General features: G+C 37.9%; 1 protein-coding gene across 27 annotated transcripts in view; it reads left to right on the top strand.

The window, feature by feature from the left end:
- The window catches only part of PLAGL1 (PLAG1 like zinc finger 1), a 130,509-nt gene that overhangs the window by 84,288 nt on the left and 24,676 nt on the right, over positions 1 to 21,545 (top strand). For 7 of the 27 annotated variants that reach the window (XM_078370239.1, XM_078370228.1, XM_078370235.1 and 4 more), the window contains exons 3-5: positions 1,886 to 1,925; positions 17,893 to 17,963; positions 20,259 to 20,299. The gene's annotated coding sequence lies outside the window, so the exon portion shown is untranslated. Of the gene's footprint in view, positions 1 to 1,885; positions 1,934 to 17,892; positions 17,964 to 20,188; positions 20,300 to 21,545 lie in introns of those variants that run through there. The other 20 variants (XM_078370227.1, XM_078370232.1, XM_078370240.1 and 17 more) reach the window with 6 other exon arrangements.

Here is a 21,545-nt window from a genome sequence, read left to right as displayed (position 1 = left end):
TAATAGTGATATCTAGAACTCTCATGAAATATAAGCATTTTGAAGTTGTTTTTCTTTTTAGCTACTCTTTTAACTGAAAACATTTTTCATATATTTAAGTGTTAGTGAATTAACGAGTTAACTTCCCTCCCAGAAAGTCAGGACTGTATTAGTATTTATGTGTCTTCACGTGGAAGATGAACCTCAGAGCTCCATTTCCCTAGTTCCTGTGTATAACTCGATCATATGCACGCCAAACCGTGCTAATAATGCATTCTCCTCCCCTGGCTGCCTCTTGAACTTAGACCATCCAGGAGGCATCTGTAAAGTCAGCACTGTAAAGAAAGCCTTGTCAGGGTATTTGAGGCAGCATATCAATGGCTTATTGAGTAGGCGCCTTTTAAGCACTGTTGGATGATAGGCAAACTGTCACAGCTATGCATAAATGTGCTGTGTAGTTTCACAGAAGAAAATATCTACTAATCCTCAGTTACAATGCTATATTAGTAAGCTAATACACCTACAGAAAGTTTGTTACCATAGGTGTCTGTTAAATTACCATAACCTGAACATTATCTTTGGAGTTTTAGATGTCTCTATTGGCTGAAGAGCCTAATTTTTAAGCTTTTATCTGTTCAAAAATTTCATTTTTCCCATAATCATCTCTGCTCAATTGAATATGTCTTTTTCAAGAGCAATCTTGGCTATGTATAAACTGCTGCCTGACAATCCCAATGAATGTTAAGACTGTCTGTCAGGGCTGGTGAACAGTTTGTTGCCGTAATATAAAATCTTTTCTGTATGTTCCAACCTTTGTTTTTGGCAATTTCCTATCATTTAGTGTTTGAATAAAATACTGCTTCCATTTTACACATCATTGTTTTGGATATTTTCCTTGTTGAATTCTGGTATGTTAAAATGAAGCTCACTGATAACTGGGTGATTTACTTGTCATAGCAATGAATAGTGACACCAAAATATCTTTACTTTATCATGGGTTTCCTTGAGGGATGGTGGTCTGGGTTCCCAGAGTCTGCTCCCAGGATCCAGGATTTGCCACTTGCTAGTTGTTTGACCTTAGGCAACCTGTAAATCAGTTGGTGCCTCAGTTTTCTCCTCGGCCAAACGGGGTCAATGTGCATACATCAAAGGCTTGGTATTAGGATTAAATGAGATACACACACACACACACACACACACACGTACACATACACACACACACACACACAGTATGTAGCTTGGCCCGTGGTAAGCACTCAGAGGTTTCTTGTTAGAAATATATTGAAAATACAGAATCTGTTAGTGCAGACACTTCTGCCTCCCATACTTTTTGCATTTTTGAAGTGAGTGATCTGTGCTGTGCTAACAATGAGAAAACCTTCTCTCCAGAGAATTTATTCCTTAAGCTAAAACTTTGAGGCAGAAAACTAAAAGTAGTCACTCAAGATTTGACATACAACTAGGAAGTAGTAGCAGTAGACATAGAACTATGGACAGGGAGTGAAATACTTTTTGTAAATGGCTGCTATTAATTTAGTGTTAAAAATAGATGTGCAGTGGGTCGGGGCAGAAAGGGATTGTGGCAGAGGAGGTGGCGTGTGTTTGTAAACGGGCAACATGATGGATCCTTGTGATGGAACTGTTGAATATTTTGACTAGTAGTAGATATGTGGGCCTACACATGTGATAAAACTGTATAAAACACATGAATATAATTAAATAGGAAATCACAGTAGGCTAGTAGATGCTATTAATATAAACATAACGGTTGTGATATTGTTCTGTTGTTTTGTGAAGTGTTACTATTGTGGGAAACTGCGTATGAGCCTACAATGATCTCACAATTACAATTAACAAATGTATGTGCAAATATATCAAACTAGTAACTTTTTATTTTTGTTTTCAGATCGTTCCTGCCTGATTCATAAACATCGTGATTGGCTTTTGTAAGCTGGTATTTTAATTTTGTTTATCCTCTTTCCCCAGTACCTCATCTTCTCTAATAACTTGATGATGTTTTTTTAGAGCTCCTAAAGCAAAAATTGGAGCAAAACTTTTTTATTTTGGGTTCTGACATTATTTTTAAAATCTGTTTCACTTTTTCTGGTACTCTTAGATGATAGTTGTTTTGATAGTGATTTTTGAAGTACATGTCTTGGCCTGGGGCATTTGTTTCCTTGTAGTGACTGACTTCTTATCAGAGTTATGGTTAGTGGGAGCAAAGGGCAGAGCTGAGGTTGTATATAGATGCAGACATCCTGTTGGACATTAGTCTTCCTTCAAAACATTTTTATGGGTCTTTGTTTTTAAATAGTCTACATAGTATCATTTTTATGGAGAATTAAAATATACTAAACCAATTTTTAAGGCATCTTTGAGAATTTATTGTTTTTCATCCTGTTAGGAGAGGAGAATATTGTTACAAAGTAACATAACAATGATTTGCATTCTCTGACAGATTCTAAGTCTGTATCTTGAATCTTGTTCTAGTAGATTCCATTTCACCTCTTTTGAGGCCACTAAGAAGACATATACCTCTAAAACAGTCTTATCAATAGTATATATCTTGGCATACTCATTCCTTGGGATGTTAACTGACATTAAATGGAAAATTGGCCTATGGTCATTTAAATTTGGGAGAAAATCTGAGTTAAATTAGACTTATTTCCAACAAGTGATTATCAAAGACAGGGTTTGGTCTATGGTGTTTCTCAAACATATTTCACCATACAACCCCTGCCTCATCAGATGTACCATTGACCTGGTGCTCCTTGGAAATTTTTGAAAAATATTGCTTTAGAATTTAGGAAATTGATATAAATAACAGAATTAAGTGTACACTTTTCAGAATGATAGCAAACGAAGGACATTTGAGCAGAATGCAAGTTGGACCATAAAAGGACAGTTGGATTAGCTTAAAACAGCTGACATGGAGTTAGGCCTAAATCATTATAAATATAGTTATAAGACCACATAAAAATTTAAAATCTGGCAAGTAAAAATGCCTCATTGTTCCTTATTCCTTCAAGATTCAGGATCTGTCCTTCCCTGTAAAACTAATGTGTCCTAATTCTTGGTGACTTTCAGGCTTCATTGAGTCCTAATATCCTGCCTTCTTAGCTTTTTGACTTCATCTCCTTCAGTGACCTTGTCTTCCAGACTACATCAGCAACTTCCTTCCATGGTCATACTGTGGACCTAGTCATTAATAAGAACTACGCTCACTCCATGATCTTGAGTCCTAGTACCCCATTCTCCATCTGTCCTCCCACTCCAACACATTCTTAATTCCACCTAGACATGCAGCTTTTCCACTGCACCACACTTCCTTCATATCTCACATCCTCCCTTACTCAATGTAAATAGCCTACCCTGTCATTAAAATCACTCATACACTCATCTTCCCTAAACCTCCCCCTTGCTTCATTGTACTTAGCCGACTATATCCCAGTGCCTTGGTCTACTTATTCCATGCCTGCAGCAGTGCGGCTGAACATAGCTGGAGAAGAATACCCAGCCATGCTCAATTTAAAGCTTACCCTTGCACTTATATTCTTAGTCCCATCTCCTCTCACCTGCTCAAGGATATTGGGGCAGTAGTTGCCCCTTTTCTGTCGTGCATCATGCATCCCCACCTCCCTGCTTTACTTAAAAAAATTATTTAACTCCCTACTCCATTTAATGTCTCTGCTTCCTTTTGCACAATTTCTCAGTCTTTTTGGGCTTTCCACCAAAGTTCTCAAGTGTCACCAGTGACCTTCATATTGCAAACCCAACCATTAATTCTCAGTCCTTATCTTCTTGACCTGTCAGAAGCACTGACCCCATTGATCATGCTGCTCTGTGAAGTATGTTCTTCCCTTGTCTTCTGTGTCTCCACACTTTCCCAGCGGCCTTGCTATTGCATGAGTACTCTTATCTTTCTTGCAGATACTTCCTCGTTGTCATGACCTCCAAACATTGGGGGGGCACAGTCTCTGTACTTTTCCTCTCTCAATCCTCATTCCCTAGCTTCTCTCATTCATTTTCATGCTGGCAGCTACCAAATTATCCCCAGTGTGACCCTCTTCTCTAAACTCCAGATTCAAATATTCAATTGCTGAATGTCTGATAGGCATATCAAACCTAACATGTTTGCGACTGAGCTCTTGAGTTCCTCTGTATTCCCGACCAAACTTCCTTCGTCCTAAGTTGCAATTTACTGAGATGGGGAAGGCTCTTCTTCCGGTTGCACAGGCCAGGTGTCTTTGCAGCATCCTCATCTGTTCTCTCTCACCCTCTACACATTCAGCTATCAGGACATACTGTCAGCCCCACCTTCCATACATCCAGAAGGTGACCAGTCCTCCCCACCTCTTCTGCTACTACACTGGTGCACACCTATATCATCTCTTTATAACAGTAGCCTTCTAACTGGTCTCCCTGGTTCCGTACTTTCTCCTCTAGAATTCACTCTCCACACAACAGCTGGATAAATTATTTAAAACTATAAGTCTGATCGTGTTACTTTCCTGCTCCAGTGTCTCCAGTCCTTCCCGTCTCGCTTACAGAGGCTTATCAGCTCCTATATGATATGGGCCCCATTACCTCTGGCCTCATCTCTTACTGCTCCCCTTCACTCCCTGCTTTAGCCATACCAGTTTTCTTTTTTCCGCATCAGTTTTGCGGTTATTGTACTCACAGATAGCCACATGACTTACATCCTTACCTCCTTCATATCTTTGCTAAATTGTCATCCTCTCACCCGTGCCTTCCCGACCAACCTGTTTTAAACTGGCACTGTTTTCCCCGCTAAATCACTTAGCACTTACTGTCTCTCTGTTACTTCGACTTTTTAAGTCACCATCTGATACATATTTTACTTGAGCATTGTTACAGGATAGAGTTAAGCTACTAGAAACAGTTAATTCAAATAGAAGTTTGATTCAAAGGTAAGCCTCAGAAAGGTAGGAATTTTTGCATGTTTTGTTCATAGTGGTGAATCCCCAGCACCTAGAACAATGCCAGGAAAACAGCTGCTCAATAAATACTGGTTTAATGAAATGTTAAATGTTAAAACAAAAGTTTTACTTTTGTTTTAATGTTAAAAACAAAGTTTTTATGTTAAAAATGTTAAAAACAAAATTTTACTATAATTTGGGTTCCAACCTCCCAATAGGTATCCCACAGAAGTAGGAAAGTAGGATTGGGGAAAGGGCTAGTATAGTAGTTACTGACTTTGCCTATTATACCCTTCTCTTGCTGCTGCCTGATCTTAGAATTGGGTAAATGGCTTGAGCTGGGACAATGTATTTGTAAATATAAAGCACTAAGGCAAATATAAACGATTGGAACTTTGTACTGAGAGGACTTCTGCCTCCAGCCATCTTGTAATAACAGGAACTGGAGTTATTCTTTTGCCTAAAATAGCCTAACAAACAGACACACAAGAAAAGCCCATAAAACATATGAAACAAAGGCATTCTGACATAGAACAAATGGCACAAGACAGTGAACCCTGACAGAAGGAAAAAAATGATTTGCCCCAGGCTGCAGTGCAGAAAGGCGGAACCCCACATAGCTTATCCTAGGTTGAGATGATAGAGTTAGGAATTCTGGGAGGCTGAGGGAGCTAGAATTTGAAGGACAAAGTACCAGAGAAGAGAGAGTTAGTTACATAGAGAGTGAGCTCCAGAAGGCTCTCCTGGAGGCTTCAGCTGGGTGCTGATTAGTGTTCATGCATAAGAGAACTACCCATGTATGAGGAAACAGCCACTGGGATGAAAAACATAGCTGGTATAAGGCAGGGAAGAGTGTGTCTCCTCTACCATTTGGAATGGAAAACCTTGTATATAGATGGAGTACTCAGAAGAGTAATGCTTCAGCAATGAGGCAAAATTAGCCCTAGACTATGGTCTCATCTGATCCTGCCTAAAAAAATCTTAAAAATAAGCCATTCAAGACAGGTCATAAAACTTTTTTGTAAAGGTCCAGATGGAAAATATTTTAGGATATATGGTCCATTTGGTCTCTATTGTAACTACTCACTTCTGCTATTCTAGTGTTAAAACAGCCATGGACAATTTGTAAGCAAATTTATTTACATGTATCAGAATGTATTCCAATAAAATTTTATTTATAGAAATAGGCAGTAGGCCAGATTTGGCCTGTGGGCCTAGTTTGCAGACACTTGGTTTGAAGGATCAAATTATTTCAAGTAGCTTAACTGTATCCCATAACAAAGCTCAAGGATATTTAAGGAAATACAAAATATCTAGCACCCATTAATAAAGTATGTAATGTGTATCAATCAATCAGAATTTATCAGACATGCAGGGAAGTAGAAAAATCCAATAATAAAGAGAAAACTCAACCAACAGAAATAGACCCAGAAGTGACACAGATCTAACAAGTAGAGATACTAAAATAAATTAAATAGATTTAATAAGGATATTAATAAAATTGTTATTATTACTATGTTCCATATACTCAAGATGGTAGGTGAAACCATAAGCTTGTTAAGAAAAGATGGATGCTATTAAACGACTCAAATTGAACTTCTAGACTTCTAGAGATTATATAAACACCTGAGGTGAAAAATACACTGGATAGGATTAATGGCAGATCAGACATCAAGAAAGAAACATGTCATGAACTTGAAGACATAGCAGTTAAAATTATAAAAATGGGATATGAATAAAAAAAAACTAGAAAAAAGTGAATCGCACATCAGTGAGCTGTGGGACAACTTGAAAGGGCCAAATATGTATGTGATTGGAGTCCCTAAAGGAGGAAGAGGACAGAGAATAAAGATGTAATGGCTGAAGACTTGCCAAATTTGATGAAAACAATAAACCCACAAATCTAAGTTAAATAAATATAAATCAAGTACAAAACACATAAAGAAAACTACACCAAGGGACACCATAATCAAATAGTTTAAAACCAGTTGTAAAGAGAGATTTTAAAGCAGGGAAAAAAGACTCTACATTGAGAGGAACAAACATGACAGAAGGAATGTAATCCAGAAGACAGCGGAGCAACACCTTCCAAGTACTGAAAGCTAAAACTGTTAATCTATAAATCTATAGTTGTGACAACATCTTTCAAAAAAAAAGGTGAAACATGCAAGCCTTTCTTTGATAGGAAAATAAAAGGTGAAATGAATACTTTTTCAGACATACTAAAGCTGAAAGAATTAATCACCAGTAGACCCACAGTATAAGAAACGCTAAAGGAAATCTTTAATGAAGAAGGAAAATAATGCCAGATAGCAGTAAAGATCACCAGAAGTGGCAACCACCTGGCCAATGCTTATGATGATGATGATTTTTAATATTGTTAAAAGATTGTTTAAATAAAAATAGTAGCAAATGTGGTGTATAACATGTAAAAGCAAAAGGTACAATAATTGCGCAAAGGTCAGGAGAGGAAAAATAGAAATATATAAAGTTTTTATACCCTACATGAACTGGCATAATATCCCTTAAAAGTACACCCTGATAAGTTAAAGATACAACCACCACTAAGATATCAAAACAGAGTTATAAGCCAAAGGAGATAAAATTAGAGAAAAGTAATCAATTCAGAAGAAGAAAAGGAGCAAAGAATAATTGGGACAATTAGAAAACAGATAACCAGATGGTACATTTCAGCCTAATCATATCAGTAACCCCATTAAGCATAAATGGTCCATCATAATTAAAAGCCAAAGAATGTCAGATTTAATACACACATTGGCTGATCTGAAGGTAGTGAGTTATCTTAATTGATTGTTCACAGTCAGATTTAATACACACAAAACCCCGTGAGAACTATATTCTGCCTACAAAAAATACGCTTCATGTGTAAAAACACAAATAGGATTTAAGCTAAAGGATGAAAAAAATATCATTTTTTAGCACTGAGTTTTAAAAACTGCAGTAACTATGTTCATATTAGACAAAGTAGAAATTAGAACAAAGTATACTACCAAGAATAGAGTTATTTCATAATGATAAAGTGGTGAATTTATCAAGAGGAAGTAATCTTAAATGTTTATGCATCTAGTAAAAGAATTCCAGTATACATGGGAAGAAATAGACAAATTCACAATTATGGTCAGATTTCAGCACCCTTCTCTCAATAGATAATAGATCAAGTAGTTGGAAAACGAATAAGACTATAGAAGACATGAACAGCACTGTCAACCACGTTGACTTAATCGACATTTATAGAACACTACTCAACAACAAACTGCACATTTTTTCCAAGCATAGACAGAACACTTATAAAGATAGACCGTATTCTGAGTGGGAAAATAAGTCAGTTAAGGATTTAAATCATACAAAGAGTGTTCACTGACCATAATGGCATTCAATTAGAACAGAAAGGAATCTGGAAACATATCTTAAACTGAAGAAAAATCATACAGAATACCTTCTTAAGTACGGAATTAAACGAGAAGTTAATACCAGAAAAATTGCTGGAAATTTTCCAAATATTTGGAAATTAAACAATATACTTCTAATAACCCATGCATCAAAGAAGAATCTCAAGAAAAGTGTTTAGATATTTTAAATTAATTGAAAATGAAAATACAGTTTATCAAAGCATGTGGGATGCAGCTAAAACAGTGCTTCAAAATGTGTAGCATTAAATGATACATTAGAAAAGAAAAAGAATCTAAAATCAATAACTCAGTTTCCACCTTAGGAAACTAGAAAAATAGAACAAATTAAACCTGAAATGAGCAGAAGAAACTAAATACTGAAAATTAGAGCAGAAGTCAACAAAGTAGAAAACAGGAAAACAATGGAGAAAATCAACAAAATAAAAAGCCAGTTCTTTGAAATGATCAGTAAAATGATAAATCTCTTTCCAGGCAACCAAGAATAAATGAGTACACAAATTACCAATATTAAGAATGAAAGAGGTGTTATTCTGTTAATCCCATGGATAATACAGAATTAACAAGAGAATAGTATACACAAGCTCTCACCCACATATTTGATAAATTAGATAAAATAGACTAATTCCTTGAAATATATGAATTAAAACAGCTTCTAGACAGCAGACCCGGATGGTTGTACTGGTGAATTTTACCAACCAATTCTACCAGCTAACCAGTGGGACAAAAAGGAAAACAATCAGCACCAAAAAGAAATGAGCTGGCTGAGTGCGGTGGCTCACACCTATAACTCTAGCACTTTGGGAGACTGAGACAGGTGGATCACTGAAGGTTGAGAATTCGAGACCAGCCTGGCCAACATGGTGAAACAGTGTCTCTACTAAAAATACAAAAATTAGCCTGGCATGGTGGTGGGCTCCTATAATCTCAGGTATACAGGCTATACCTGTAGTTCCAGCTACTTGGGAGGCTGAGGTAGAGAAATGCTTGAACCTGGGAGATAGAGGTTGCAGTGAGCCAACATCGCCCCACTGCACTCCAGCCTGGGTGGCCAAGCCAGACTCTGTCTCAAAAAAAGAAAGAAAGAAAGAAAGAAATGAGCTATCAAGCCATGAAAAAGCATGGATGAAAATTAAATATATATTACTAAAGTAAAAGAAGCCAGTTTCAAAAGGCTGCATACTACATAACTTCAACTATATGACATTTTAGGAAATGTAAAACTATTTAGACAGTAAAAAGATCAGCAAAACTTCTCTGATGTTATAATGATGGAGACCTGTCATCATAATTTTTTTTAAACCCGTAGGATATAAAACACCGAGAGTGAACCCTAATGAAAACCATGGATTCTGAGTGATAATGATTTGCCAGTAGCATACGTACCACTTGTAGCATATGTACCACGCTAGTGGGGGATGTCGACAACAGAGGGTGCTATGTGTGGGGGGAAGGGAGTATATGGGATATCCCTGTAACTTAGGCTCAATTTTTTTGTAAACATATACTTCTCTAAAAAGTAGCCTATTTTAAAAAAAATCAAAAAGGAAATTAGAAAATATTTTGAACTGACTGAAAATAAAACCATATTTTCAAGTGACTAAGATGCAACTTGTAGCAATGCTTAGAGAGGAATTTGTGGCACTATATGCCTATGTTAGAGAAGAAGAGTGGTCTCAGGGACTCATCAGGGATTGTCATAATCATCTCCAGACGTCCGAATGTCTTTCATTAAAACATATGTTTCTTTCATGTTGTAAGAGAAGACAGAATTAGGGGTGGTTACTTACAAAAAGAAACGCAGTTCTTAGGACAGAAACAATTGTCATGCTTTACCAGCTCTGGGCTGAGTTTCTTTAGCAAGACATATTCCTTTAGATATTCATAACAGTTCGTTTAAACTGTTTCTGATATAAATGGTAGTAAAGAAAATATTTTAAAACATTAACAGGCAGTACATTAACATGCACATTTCAAGTGATGTGTTGTATAGTAGGTAATGTAATATAAGAATAAGCAGTAATTTTAAAAGTCACATAACTGTAGAATTAGAAGATGCCTTAAGTATTAATATTATTAAGTCAAACAATAGCGGCTTCAGCTTCTTGCCTCCTTAATATCAAGGCCTTGGATGAAATTTTTAAAAGGCAGTGATGGCATCCATTTAAGTTTCCAAATGAACAAAAAGCAGTATAAGGAAAACTAAATCACTGACTGAGATATTCAGAATTCACCACCGCTCCCCCTCTCCAAAAAAAAAAGTCTTAGGCTCAAGGGCGACTAGGAATATTCCAGAAGTATGTCTATACTTGATAAAAGGTTGGATAAATGTCACCTTCTCTGCAGAATCTTTTCTGGTTCTCCCAGTCTTGGTGGCCTCTGTCTTCCCACAGTATTCCGTACACTCTGTACTGTGGCATCTCTATGCCACCACCCATTAATAGGGTGTTATGAAAAATGAGACAAGGAATAAAAACTAAGGTTTCCTGTTTACCACCGGCAGTCTTCTCTTGTGCTAGAAAATTACTGTTTTCTCTTAGTAACGTGAGGGTCAGTGAAGTAAGATACATGTTCTTTGAAAACATGAAAGCACTATCTACAGACAACAAATATCCCTGTGTGTGTTTTTCTCTTCAAGTGGTAACAGTCTGTGAATTTCTTCCTGTTACCAATACATTTCTACTTGAAATGGCTGAGTGGCAAGAAGTAAAGCTGAATTGTACAGAAAAATCACACTGCTTCTTTATAGTGGCAAGGATTTGCCTCAATTAGCTTTTTAAAAAGACACTTCAATTAGTGTTTCTGTTTTGTAAAGTAGCTTCTTTCTCTTTTATAATAGTTTGATCTTGGTTCATTAGTTGCCCCCCATAAAATCTTAGATTTGAAGGCTAAACTGTTAATGCTATCGGGGATCATGCAATCTAGAGACTGAATGTTAAATTTTATGTCTTTTTCTTGAAAAGAAGTTTTTCCTTTTAACAAGCTTTACACTGGTTTGATTTTCAACGTTGCTAATAGCTATCATTATTGAGCTTTTGTTGTATGCCAACACTGTTTTAGGAGCTTTATACAAGTTATCTAATTTGATCCTTCACAAACCCTATGAGGTTACTATATCTTTTTTACAGACAGGGAAACTGAGGTTCCAAAAATATTGTTAATTGCTTAATTTATAAAATTATTACAAAGTGACACTAAAATGTAAATACCGATCTGACTCCAGAGTCCATACTCTTAAGCAACTACCTCATTGAATGGAAGTGGTACAATGCCCTGGCCTCAAACACTAGGATGATTTATTTAATATAACCTTGCTGAGAGAACTTCAGTGAATGATAATATCCTCATTACTTGGTAGCTGGGTATAATGGAAACAGCACAGGATTCAAAGATAGAATACTTGAATTTAAGGTTTTAACTTCTGATTATTAGTTCCATTACTTTGGCAAGTCAGTTTAGCTCTCTTGAGCCTATTATCTTCTCATTCAAAAATAGATTAATAAAACCATCTCTCTCAGGTGTAAAATGGATCCAATGGCTAATGCTTCTCAGTGTTTTGTAAATGCTTTTGAAAGATACATAAATGGATTGGTAAGTGTTTTTGGTCATTTGCCGTAGACTTTCTTTCAGTAGTAAATTTCCTGAGTGCTTTTAAAAAACAATTTGATTTATAGAAATGTAGTGCATTTCCAGAGAACCTCTGTTGAGTGACAGAGTGAGCATTATATAAGGAAGTTCTACTCATAAGCCTAAGCTTCTTTGATGAGTTACGTAGTTTTTGAGTCGTTATTTCATAGTACTGTGTCAAGGAATTCTTCACAGATATTTCTGTCATCATTTTGGAAAGGTAGGAAGACAGAAAGAGGGGTTAAATGTATCCCCTCGGCCCAAAGTGAGTCAATGCCAGAGTTAACTTTAAGGTACCTAAGTGTTGTCACATCGCTTTTGTCACAAGCTAGTTTTCCTGTGCAATTGAGAGTTCTGTATATTCGAAGTCCATTTCTGCCCTAAATTGAACGTAAGGGAATGTCTTTTCTCCTTGTGGGCTGTTCAGCTCTCTATACAAAACAGCATCTTTGACAGTTCAAGGTGAGTAATTAGTGAATAGATGGCCCTGGAGAGGTTGCTGATAACCCCCCAGGTCAGTACTGACGCCTGTGGGCACGTGGGAAGGTTGTGTCCCGCATTACCGAGTGAGTTCATACCTTTCGTTCCAATATTGTTTATTTTCTTTTTGGTTTCACAATTTTGAAACTTAACCCATCGATTCCCATGTGTGCTCAGGATCAGTGACAGAAATGGAATGGAGCACAATGGAATGAATGCATTTTGTTGTAGGCTTCCACGAAGGTTCGTGTGAAATAAGCAGTTCAGAATTCAGTGGTGAATTTGGAAACCTCTTAGGTAACCAGTCAGAATAATTCATTTTCTTTCGTAGTTCCTCTTGCTCTCTCTTCTATCCCTGGCTATCCATTCTCACCCCACAAACACACCATTCATTCATACACAGGAGCTTGGATTACCCAGTTTGAGTGATGACCTGTATCCAATTAAAAAAAACTCTTATATCTCTGTTCATACATTTGTTATGGAAACAAAATTTATGCAAACTAACCATCTTTAAGTTGTGTTTCCTACTCTGGAAATCACCCCTTAGAGTAACCCTAGAAACTGCAGCTCTGGAGATCAGGGTAACCCTAGAAACTGCAGCTCTGAATTCATCACGTTGTAGCATCTTACTGGGTATAACAGACTGGCTTTAGCACAGCGGTGAACTAATAGAGGCTGCATGGATAGCTATCTTCCTCTGGCTATTAGAATGCACTGGTCGATTGAGAATAAAATTTCCATGTAGTTTGGGTACGGTGACATGAAAGAAGTTGCAGACTGTTCAGTGAGATCGTCACTTGTAGGGTTATAGGATGGAGGAAGAAAGGGAGAGTGAGAGGGAGAAGTTTATTTATGGAATGTCAGGGGGCCATTGAAGCTCAGCAGGCCCTAGAAGCTGAGGACTTCCCCCCGTGCTTGTTTTCTCCCTCTGACCTTGGATGAACTAGTGAGCAGTATATTATGCCGGGTGATTGTGCTGGTTTGTCATGGTTAGCATTCTGGACTGTCACTGGAATGTAGGAAACGGATGAATTTGAATTGAACCATGAGGTGGTCTGCTGGGCCCTCTCCTTGTCTCAAGGAAACCTGTCGCTGTTTGTCTGGGCTGGGCCTAATGAAAGCAATGGAGGGAGAGAGAGGTGGGCCTTTGATCTCTTTGTTGCAGCTGCTCCCTGGGAACTCGCTGAAATCAATGCCCTGTTTTCCTGAAGGAATGAATGGCTCTGCCTAACTAGCTTTGTGAAGCCGTGGGGAATTCACTGCCTCTGTTTATTGACAGCTGAAAAGGAGCACATGGGGTGGAATGGACCTTCTTGTGAAAACCAGGCACAGGGAAAATTAGACCTCAATTTAACACAGAGGAATTGGGAAATTCACCCCAAAGGAGACGGGAGTTTCTCATGCTTACATTAGAATTACTCAAGTTTGGAGCTAGTGTGCAATGAACAATGGAGGTTTTGTCACAACTATGTTATAAGTAGGAATATGGTCTGCATAATAAATGATGTTAAGTAGAAGTTGATTCTCCACCCTCCCTCTTTTTTTTTAAATACAGAAGTAGAGAAAAACAAATATTAACCATGATATAATCAGCTGATTCTTTTATTTTTGCTTTGAGAGGGAAGAAAACTGATACAATAAGCATTATTGGTATTATCTGGAAACACTCTAAAATCCATCTTTCATTCATTATATTTTAAAACATCTTTGAACTTGGAAGCTACATTCCACTCATGCCAGCGATTCATGCCATTCTGGATTGTGTGCATTGCATGGGAATATTACAATAATAATTTTTATTTTTTTAAATTCTGTATTCTTCGGATATTGTAACTGGAAGTCTGTGTCAAACAGAAAGTGGCTAGTAGACCAAGATTTGTGCCTGACATTGCACCAGCTGATACATCTTAAAATTACCACCTTACTTTTTAGAACACACCAAAGAAAAATTCTTGAGTTTATCACAAGGAAACATCTCTGAGATACCTTCTTTCACATCTCCCCGCACTTGCTTGATTTCCCAGGAAGAATTTATGGCTTCTTCCTTTGGCCCCCCCAGCCCTTTGTGCACACCTCTATTATAGCACTTAACACATGGCCCTGTAGCTCTTTATTTAGGTGTATTCTTTTAGCTGGAAGTAAAGCAGCTGTGTTGTATTCATTTTTATATCTCAAGCCTAGCAGAGCTCTTGGCTCAGTAAATGCGAGCTGAATGAATGGGGATGGATGGCTCCCTGTACATTCCTTTGAAAGTAATTACTTATCCCAGTTTCAGCTGCAAATACTAAATTTTGGGAGAATCTGATTGGTCTCTTGTTACCTGATTGTTGCTATTGCTTTTAAAAATTCTTCCTCTATGGAGTACTATTATGCACTTTTTTGCTTTAGCAAGTTTGTCAGGCAGTCCAGGGCTCTAGAAGGAAGCATCACCAGTGTGTGGCATTTTCCTTTTCAGATCCAAACTCTCGTCTCTGTTATTCTTTCCTAAAAATAAACCTCAGCGTAATGTTTAGATATTTCCATTAAGAAGATGAAAAAGCTTTTCATTTAGAATTTGTAGACTTTTACTTGACCGAATTTAGTGATTGAGATGGATAAGACGGATAAAGCTGCCATTTTACATGATTTAATTCTGTGATGTAACGTTGAATAATAACAAAACTCAAAACCTCCCTTGACAATTTCTTTAACCAGATTTACTACCATTGCATGTTTTGAATTCCTTATCAGAGAAAGCAAACACACAGCTTTGCTCCTTAGTGAAAAGTCTAAGGGAAATTTTGATTCTAAAGCACTGACTAGTCTGATTTCACAGAACCCTAGGACAAACCCAGTTTCTCAGCTATTCTCAACTTATACCCTATTTCTTTTTAAAGCCAGAACCTGAAGTGAGAAATTGTTGTCAATATTTTTGGGGAAAATAACTTATCAAAATCGTAATGGAAATTTTTAGAAAGTGTTGTAAGAGAGAGTAAGTAAGCAGACAAGTACATGAACGGGCTAATATTTTACTCTCCATGTTATTTTTGTTTTCACTACCAAGATTATTTTTAAAGAAGCCTATTTGCACTTCTGTTTTGATTAGTGGTAGAGGTAAAATTTCAAATAGAGGTTTACACATGTGTGAATTGCGGGAGGAATCTCGTGGAGGAAGGGGCGTTGGTATGGGTTGTACAAATAAGGTAGATTCAGTGGGTTGTAATTCTGCTGAGATTTTAGATTTCTTATGAAACAGGAAAATTACCATGACTTTGATCATCAATAGACTCTCACCCTCATAAGTATTAACTTGAAGATAAAAAAAAAAAAAGCATTAAGCATAGCACTTAGATTTCATAACTTGGCTTCTCAATCCTCCCAATTTCTGGAAGTAATTTTGTGTGACATAACACCAAAGTAGGGAGAGGCAGAGGGTGGAGGGAAACGTAGGAAATCAGACTGCACTTTTCTATTTGATGTTTCAGCTTTCAGCGGTGAGGCTTATCTTTGTCCACATTAATAAAAAAGAACTACAGACAGGCCAGGGAAGTAACTCAGTTAAAAACTGTGTTCTTGCTATGCTTATAGAATCAGATAACTTCAACTATGCGATTCTCCAGAAAAGAGCCTTTTTCCTCAGACTGCAGACTGCTGTAATATCCAAGAAGAATAACTTCAAGTAACTTGAGAGTCAAACCCTCAAAATAGGTTTGGGGATGGACATATGTTATGTCGCTGTGTTTGCATGTGTATTAATCTACGTTAGCAAACTTCCTAGTAGAAAAACACCAGATACTTCCCTCTTAGACAGTTTCCCATGCACCCAGACTGACTAAATAAAGCAGCCTTAATAAACATTTATCTAGCCATTGGAAATGAGACATCCTCCTTACCCACTAGATTTAACTGCTAGAATAGAAAGCTATTCTGAAATATAGAATTATTTAAAATTAAATAATGTATCAGTTGTATAAAATCAGATATGAGTATTATAAAAATCCTCTGTAATAATTAGAGACAATCATTTGTAATTAATCATCTGTATATTAATTAGGCTGTTACAATACTTAGTATGTTTTTGGTAGTTTAAATGTTTACTTTGCAACATTACATATTGTCTCCTTTAGTGAGACATTTTTCTGCAAGGAAGAACCTCAATTCAAGAGGCAAAACTCCAACTCAGCTCATACCTAAAAGTTTATACCTTTTGCATTAGTAAGATTCAAATTGATACGGTTTTGTTATTTAAAAAAACACACCAGCGGCCTTTTTGGTCAAGGCATCAATGTGGGCTACTCAGAGAAGGGGGTTACTTAGGGGTGGTGCCCAATTATTCATCCAATCGGTTTGGACTGCTAATCAGTAATAAATTTACATCTTTGGAGGTGAGGGTTGATGGGCTTAAATTATTGATCTATTTCCTGTCTTCATTATTTTCACTGAAATATTTCCACGTCTTTTCGGTCTGTAAACATTTCACTGCTGCCCTCTTGTCACTTGCTGTCCAGTTTCTGTCCTTTTCCTTATCTCAAGGTGAATGATTGGGTCTGCACAGCAAATTCTTTTCTCCGGGCCTCTGCTGATAGCAGTGGTCTTGACTTAAAAAAAAAAAAAATTGAAGTTAAGCCAAAGTGGGTTTAAAAAAATTTTTGTTTTCATCTTTTGCCTTTTAGTGGCCTTTTCTTCCCTCTTTACTCTCATCCCTGCTCAGGTTCTTGTCTTCTTTACCCAAAGGAATAGTGGTCTTCTTAGTTGATATGCTTTTAAAAGTTCTGATTATCTTAATTTTTTTTTTTTTTTTTTTTTTAGACTACATCCTGTTATGTTCCCCAGACTGGTCTCTAACTGCTGCCCTCAAACAAACCTCCTGCCTTGGCCTCTCAAATTGCTGGGATTACAGGCATGAGCAACTGTGCCTAGCCACGATTATCTTATAATTTCTGCTTGAGGCTGTGAGGTGTTTTTACTTGGGGGTCTCCAAAAAATAATTACAAATATACAAATACTCCCTGCTTACCAGACAATGTCAAGCATTTATCTCAAATTAGCTTCTTTAATTCTCAAAAGGGTCATTTGCTGTGGGTGTAATCATGATCTCCATTTTACAGGAGAGGAAGCTGAGGTAGAGAGAGAAAACCAATTGCATGAGGTCTCTAAGTGGCTCCAGGTGGCACCAAGATGGGAATCTAAGCTGTCTGGCACCATACTGTGGTCTTAACCACATCACTGTATCACCTCTCTAAAACTAAAAATCCCTTAAGGACTTAAATGTGTGCCCCTGGAATGCTGGGATATGGCATTATATCATAGCATATTAATGGCAAGAGATTTTTGACCCCTGTTATCCTTGAACTCAAATTCTGTATAGGTAAATGTCAGCATACACAGTAACAATGTGGTTTTTCTTGATGCTTTTTTTTTTTTTTTAAACCTTTTGATATTGTTTTTTTCTCTAGGATTGCCCTCACGTCGTCTGATGTGGCTTCTGCCTCGTGTCACATCTGAAACTCATCTGTACCTCACTTAGGTAAATATGTCTTATGCCGACCCCTCCACATCCTGCCCCCAGCACTCCCACCATCAGTCATGGCTCTGTGTTCTCATTCTCTCTTTGCATTACAGCACATACCTCCGCCTCCTCCACAGTAGAGAGGCTTATGTCCCAGAAAAGACTTCGAGAATTTACATTTGAGGACCTTCAGGCCTTGAGGGAAAAATACGGTTGGGGGGATTAAGTTGTGGACTTAATGAAAGCCTGTTTTTCACTCTAAAAAAAATCAAGAGGACATGCTAAGAACGATCATGGCTATTTGCCTTATATTAGAAACCAAAGGCATTGTACAGTTGATTTTTACTTATCATGGCTTGCTCACTAGAAACTTTGTGATCTCTTTCTATTTTAAAAATATGTTTTTAAATGGTTTCATCTTTAAAAAATACTTGGAAAAAAGTGAGGTAGTGTCCTCCATTTAGAATCAAATATCCAGAAGGTAACATATGTTACAATTCGAAGTCTTTAAACCACTCTCCTCAAATCCTAATGTAAGATGATTCTCAGCTTGCCAGATTTTCTAGAGTTGTGAAATAGGTTATGTCGCTCGATCCAGTGTTTATTTGAGGGAATGCATGATTGGCAGAGTCCCCATTATATATCAGAAGTTTTTATTTCTTATTTTCCACCACTCATGTAAAGATTAGGGTTTGTTTTAACTGCCTCTTTCAAGATAACGATTCCAAATTCCAGCTTTAAATTTCATATCTAACATTTTTTGTTGTTTTTCCCTGTCACATACATTAGTTCTAGGTTCAAGGCCGTGTCACCCTACAGCAACCTCAGTTGTTTTGCAGCTGCAGTGCTGTTGCTTAACCATAACTCTTGGCCTCTCTCCAGATGTTTTTTTGCAAAATGCCCTTGACGGTAATAATGCTGTATTATTTTTTTAAATTCCAGTTGTCTTCGTAAGTTTTCCTATATCCCATTTTACATTTGATTCCCCCCGCCCCAAACAAACCTCCCACTAGATAAACCACTTTCCGATCTATTCTTTATATTGAGGCTGACTTCTAGGACAACTGTTCACAGCTGCCTCGGGTGGAAGGCTAACTAGGAGAATATTAGGTCATGTGCTTGGATTCCTGTTCTCCAAACGATTCTGATTAAAACTAGTCCACTACCCCATCAACACATTCAGAAGGAAAAATGCAGCAAAATCCCCAAATGCCTTAAGCACTTCATTATACCATTTGGGTAACTTTATGGCACCTGTAGGACTAGTTCATGCCAGGCCCATTTGTAACTGTTTTCTCTAGTTAAACACAATATTGCCATTAAAAGCACAGCAAATAGGATGACACTGCTTAAGAATCTAGGAATTTCTCCAATGTGTGAGAAAATGTTAAAGTACAGAGTTATTTTATAAACACAAGCTGGGAGATAGAATTGTCATGATGAAGTGAATCCATTATTTATACTCTGACTTTCTGTTATATATATTATTCCAGAAAACACTTATTGGCTTTAAACTAACTGTAGGAACAAAACCTTGTATTAAGTAGAGCATGCATGCTGCAGAGTGGTCTAAGGTAGAGTAAAACCCATTATTGCACCACTTTTAGGTATGAAAATGTGTTATCTAGGAGTATCATTAAAATGTCCTTGCTTCCCTCCATGAACACAACAGAAAGTTAAAATGAAAGCAGTGTGGGGGCGAAGGGAGTCCAGGATCATTAACATAGGAGTGTTAAATATTAGAAAAGAAAGCACATTTCTCTATCAGTGTTTAATGCTGGAAGTTATGCATGCTTATACTATAACAAAGAATACTTTATTTGGGGAATAACTTAATTGATCCACGATGTGGCATTTACCAAGGTAATTTTTGCCTTTTGTTCCAGCAGTAGGAATTAGAGGTGATTCATAAAACACACAATCACCACGGAAATTGGAACCATGTTAAGATCATAGTCGTCTGACGTCGTTTCCCTAAAATGGTTCTCATTTGCCCCACATATTCAAATCAAAGTGCATGAGGATGTCGTTCTGAGTCAGGGAAGATTTAGAATGCTCTGCGAACAGTTTTATACTGAACTTCAGAGTTCAGTTATCGCATTTATTTGTGTGTGCGTGTGTGTACAGCTGGGTTTTTCGTTTGTTTTGCTATGTGAGTTGCTGTTTGGCCATCAGTGCATACAACTGAATCCAGGAGGATAATCGGTATGTCTGCTCTCTGACTTCTCTTTCCATAACACAAGCCTGAACATACTGCTCTCCTGATTAAAAACGTAATCAGTGGTTCTGATTAGACAGGACTTTTCGTTGCAGTCGACAGAAACCTAATGGGACCTTTGAAGAATTCCAAACAGGCAAGTGACAGGAACATATTTGCATGTTAGAAGAATCACTGCGACAGCAGCGTTGTCATTAGAATGAAGGGGAGCAGTCTGAAAACAGAGAGACTGGGGAACCAATATGGATCTGCCTCTAGCATGTGGAAATCTCTCTCTACACTGACCTGATTGACTCACCAAGCTGGTGGTGCGTTTAAAGGAAGCCACATGAAAACTGAGTTTGGGCCAATAGAGTGGACTGGTTCTCCGTAGTCTAGCATTCCTTCCCATGCAATCCCCTATCCCTGCCAAGTTCTGGGCAACACAGATTAGAAAGTAGCCTCCTGTACGTAGTTGACCATGTTAGGTAGTGGGGTTGGGGCTGGGCCATGCTGGTGTTCACTAACTGTCTCTTTCTGTCTTCCCTTCTGGGTCTCACCTGTCTAGTGTGACAAGGGAAGCATGTGCCAACTGAGGCTAGACCCTTGTGAGACCAGAGCGACCCCACTTTTGATAAAGCAAGCAATCTCTGCTTGCACAACACACCCTAGCTTCCATGTTCCTTGCTTTGTGAGTTCTCTTCCTGGGTACAGTGTAACACAGCGTTCACGCCTCCTCATAACTAAAGTAGGTAGACGGGGCTTTGTGCCTCAAGCCCTAGCAGATCATCTTGGCAATTTCTGCCTCTGCCACAGGGCACTTGCTCCCTGGGCAACTCCTTTCCCAGAGCATCTTCCCTCTGGACATGCCCCTCAGATTTAATAGTGTGTCTACTTGTCAGGAAAATGGGGGTCCCTTGGTTGCTGATTCTTAGGAATGTGAAGTTCTCCCAGTCAGAGCTCTCGGCCCTAAAAATTCTAGTCTCTGCATAATGGCCAGCACGTATTTGGCATATCTCAAATCCTCTTCAGTTTCCACCAGGGCCTTTATAAGCTTCTTCTGAAGATCTCAGACATTCATCCACAGAATTGAAGCGGAATTTGTTTGGATAACGTGACTGACTTCAAAGCCCAGACCCCTTAGACATGCCCATTTGGTGCTGCAAGTACCGACCATTACTGCAACATCTTGCAGTCAACAAATTTGACACATTCAGGATTTATATCCTTTCTTCTGTGTTAGGAATCTTCCCTCCCCTAAAGCACCTCAGTTTCCAGCACACAATCATTTCCATCTTATGGAAATCAGCAGCCCTGCTCCGTGCCAACATGCTACGCTGGGAGGCACGTCCAGGCTTGGGAAACAGGGGTGTCCTGGGTCTCATGACTCCAGCAGCACCAGC

This window comes from Callithrix jacchus, chromosome 4, assembly GCF_049354715.1.
Source record: "Callithrix jacchus isolate 240 chromosome 4, calJac240_pri, whole genome shotgun sequence".
Lineage (NCBI taxonomy): Eukaryota > Metazoa > Chordata > Mammalia > Primates > Cebidae > Callithrix > Callithrix jacchus.
The sequence above is the reverse complement of the archived record's forward strand: the minus strand, read 5'-3'. Positions and strand labels throughout refer to the sequence as shown.